This window comes from Pyrgilauda ruficollis, unplaced genomic scaffold (genome assembly GCF_017590135.1).
Source record: "Pyrgilauda ruficollis isolate IOZ18807 unplaced genomic scaffold, ASM1759013v1 scaffold27, whole genome shotgun sequence".
Classification (NCBI taxonomy): Eukaryota; Metazoa; Chordata; class Aves; order Passeriformes; family Passeridae; genus Pyrgilauda; species Pyrgilauda ruficollis.
Window position 1 is genome coordinate 6,973,928 of NW_024524044.1, and position 4,551 is coordinate 6,978,478.

The following is a 4,551-nucleotide window of genomic DNA, read 5'->3' on the forward strand; positions in this document are numbered from 1 at the left end:
GGAAACAAATGACTGGTTTTTTTGAATGTAGCATATAATTATTCACACAGAATGTCTTCCCTCTGAACACATGTAGTTAAGTACATTCAATCAAATCAATTAATCAATTAAAACTATAATTAAGTGCTTCTTATATTTGAGCAAAATGCTGATATTCAGAGCACTTTCAGATACTCTGGAGAAAAGTTGTTTACAACGTTATGCATCTGTAGTTACTTAGTTTTTCCAGTCACTAATGTGAATTAATCATATGAATATTCTTTTGGAATTGAAAAAGAAAATATTCTAGAAAATCTTGTCCGCCTTTATTGGGAAAGGAAAGAGTCTGGAATTGTAGTGTGTATTTTTCTTTCTTAAACAGTGAAATAGAGAGCAGGTGAGATCATGTGCATCTTCTCTGATGTTATTAACCCCCAAAATTCATGGATTTCCTAAGCATTGTTACTGTAAATGGAATGGTGTTTGTGGACTACTCTGTCCATTCCTGAACCTTTAGAATTTTCAGGTATACAACATAAAATAGCTGGTATCTGAAAAGGATACTAATCTGAAAAGGATTAGTCCTTTGGAAACTGATTAAAGAAGCAATTCACTATTTAAATTTTGATGCTTCTCTAACATCTTAGAGATACCTTCTTCCAAGTACTTCACTTAAAAAGCACTCTGGTGGGAACTTGTCTGTGAATAAGGAAATTCTATTACATATGGAAAGTTCATGTCAAGAAACAGTAGACACACTCAGTGGCCAGTTTCATGGACACTTGCAGATCTGTGAGGGAGAAGTTCAGGCATGGTGTTCTGAAGATGCTGTAAATCCATTGATTGCTATAGTATTGAAAGGGCTGTAAGTCATGTATGCAGTTCTTGCACTTCAGTACATGAACTGTAGAAATAGCAACTTTTTTTTCACTTCTATTTCAGAATGCTTTTAGGGTAGTGACTCTGATAAGCTGCTAAGAGCACACGGCACAGACTTGATAAAATCTTGAGTGTTATAGGAATGCTACTACAGGCATGGTAAACGTTATAGCACTTGCTGATAATATTTGCAGTCTCACCTGCAGAAGTGTTGCTACAGAGGCTCATTGTTCTGTGGTAACATGAAAATAATTTGGCTAAGTGCTGAGTGCTCAGTACATAAATAAGTAGTGGGTTCTTCTGAAAGGGGGTGGTGCATATGACCTTCCAAAACCTGACATGTAATGCATCTAGTGACAATTTGTATGATGAAAAAACAGCACTCGGTTGCAAATGTGGCAAATTTAAAATGCTCTTGTTGCTCATGGACTTTTGAAGGAGTAGAGCCATTGTAGAATACACTGGAATTGTACTCACTGCGCATACAACACATGAGAAGAGGAACTTCTGCACCAGTGGTCTCAGTATCCTCCCTGTTGTCATGCTTTTTGGCAATATTGCCTCATCCTTCAGAACTATCATCCTGGCATGGGAAATCATGCTTCTGGCATAAGAGCTCCCCTTCACTGAATCACTCCTTAATCTGAACCCCTTCTCTCACCCCTTGCTGCAGAAGGTTTGTGGGAATGGACACAACTTCTTTGCAGGTTTATTGCAGTTGGTATAAAAGCAGTGCTGGCTCCTATCCTTCCCTTGCTTTGCTCAGTTTACTATTTCCTTGGGAGGTGACCAATGAAGTGACCTTCCTGTGTGTGGTATCAAAAAGTACCAGTGCAACCTAAGAACAGCCCATGGAGGAGGAGCTCAGGTTCCAGGTTGGCCAAATGGATCTTTGGGAATAAGAGGTGAAAATCAGCAATTTTGTTATTAAAATGATCCCATTATGCATCATATGCTGATTTTTTCCTCATTTCTCCTACTATGTGACCTTGTATCCATACCTTAGGCAAATCAGCACAGGCACTGGTCTCACTGTTCCTGTTTGCAGCAGCCTGTCTGTTTTTCAACAATTTGCCTTCAAGTAATTTTTCAGAATGGGCTTAGCTGAAGGTGAGCATTTACTGTCACATCCAATAGCTTTGTGGGAAAGATGAATTGCTGATGACTGACAGCTGTGGCATCTTAGTTCTGAGACTATATTGCTAGAAAGGGTTACAGTGATCAAGACCACTGGAGACATCATTGCAACAAAATTGTTTGGAGAGTCACAAACATGCCAGCCAGGGAGCCTGTGTGCAGGGAGTGTCCACGTGCTCGGGCAGCAATACATGATCCTTGCGTGGATCCACACTCGCTGTTTCAGAAGCAGGGAGGGCGTGCAGAGACAAGGAGTGACCACACTGCTTTCTGCTTCTCAGCACTCTGAGAAGGTGCAAGACAGAGCAGCAGAGGCTGCTGTTGTGCTCTGGCTCTGCTTGGGAGGTGGTGAGTACCCTCCTGTGCCCACCCAGGATGTGTGGTGCTGGTAGTCTGACCTACATGCACAACGTCCTCCAGGCTCTGGGAAAAGAGCAGCGCTGGGGGATGTGGACGGCTGAGGAGCTAGGACTGGCCTTCAGTTTAGGCATAGCTAGAAATCCCACTCCCTACAATGTCAAGAACCCTAAAGCAGCCCAAGTGTAACAGTGATACAGACAAGTTTCACTTCCTTTTTTTCCTTCTCCAAGTGTAGGATCAGTTCTAACTGTCACACGTGGTTATAAAGGACCACCAGGTGCTGACTATCTGTTTTACTTCCAGCACATTTTATTTATAATTTTTTTCCTGCTAGCAATGTAACTCCCCCCATATTTCTTCTCCATTTACATTATGTGTTGTAGGAAGCAATCATGAACATAAAATTTTAGTTAAATGATATTACAAAAAGCCCTCAAAGTCAAGTTTTTTAAAAAATGCACTATAAAACTTCTACATTAATTGCAGAGAGCAGTGACACATACATAATTTGTTCCTGAATAAGCTGTTTTGTAAGGTGGTGTTTTTTGGTCACCTGAGCAGCATGTTAAATTGAATGTCTTCGTTCTGTGCTTTAGGACAGGGTGTACGTAGCAGCTGTCACAAGACTTTCGAGCAGGTGATGGAACATTTACAAGAATTGTGTATGGTAACCTCAAAATTTTAAAGTTTGTGAAACAGAACAGATTGTACTTTTGGCTCATGTCTCCAGCAGGCCTCTTCTGCCTCTGGCTGTGCCCCAGCCTGGTCAGTATCACGCACACTGTGATCCTGCAAGAGCCAGCACAGCAAACTCTGCCTAACTCAGACCACAATATCATCACTTGGAAGCCTGTAATGGAGTGGAGTTTGGGAGAAGGGCTGACTTCTGGCTGTTTTCTGCACTGTGGTTTCCAGGCCAGTTCATGCCTTGGAGTCAGTAAGTATTCATCTATACAGTACACCTGTGCAGCATTCGTTCCTATGGATTTGTCTTACTCAAATGCCTTCAAAGAGCAGGACACATTTGTACATTTCCCTTCATAGATCCCAGGGTACACTGACCAGAGCCTTAGTATATCTTCATTTTATGTTTATGGTTGGGACTTAAGAATCAGACATACTCTTTTATGGGAAGTGCTTGTGAATCCAGTCTAGAGCCAGAGGTCAACAGCACGGAGTGGTTGGTGGAGGACAAGATATTGAAATCAAGTAAGTGTGAGGTGTCCTTACATCCTTGAGGTGTCCTTACATCCTCCTTACTTCTGGAGAAAGATGGTTTTAAGATATGTGGGGCAATGAATAAGAACAAACATCATGTGACGTCAAATGTGATATGATCAAATTTTATCCCTGGCAAGAGATGGTGTTGCACTATGCAAATCAAATGATTCATGTCATCATAGACTACCCATCACTAGTAAACTAAAACAACACAGTATTCCAGCCTCTCAGAAGATATGGTCATCCAAAAGCCTCAGGGCATGGGACAGGGTAAACTACTTTTGTTTTCCTCCACTGCAGAAGAAATGGAACATCGGTGAGGAGTCATACTCTGTTCCCTCAGCAGATACAAGGACTCCAGACTGCAGACTGGATTCTGTTGAGTTTTCAGCTTTAAGCAGAAGCCTTTCCAGATTACTTGTGGCATACTGGCAATGGTGGTACCCTCACAAGCAGTGAGCTGTGCCTTTCTCAGTTGGCCCCCTGCCACGACAGGCATTTTCTCCTGCCACTCAGACAAGTGACCTGACAGTTGTCCATCCTGGCTTTAACCCTTTTCAGGAGCTGATGTTTATTTCCATTCTCTCTACACTTTGCTTCCTGACAAAATGGGTGTAATCCAAAGAATCTTCTCAGTGCTAAAATCATCTTGAAAGAAGGCATCATGTCCCATTTCTTGAGGACACTGTCTTCATAGCAGCATCACATACAGGACCCCAAGAAGAAAAGGGAATCTGGAACTGGGCCAACAAGAAAAACTGAAGAGGAAATGCAGTCCAAGTTGTATGGGCAGTGTGAGGAAACATGAGTTTGTGGTGTGCTACCATCATAGTCCCCTCACCAGGCCCCAGTTCTGCTGTGGCAGAGCCAAGCAGCAGACAGTGGCAGCCCTTGAGTGCTGCATGCAGTGTCCAAGCCCCTCACTTATCCCAACCTTTTCTCTGCTTGTGTGGTTGTATTTTTCTGGCCCTGGCA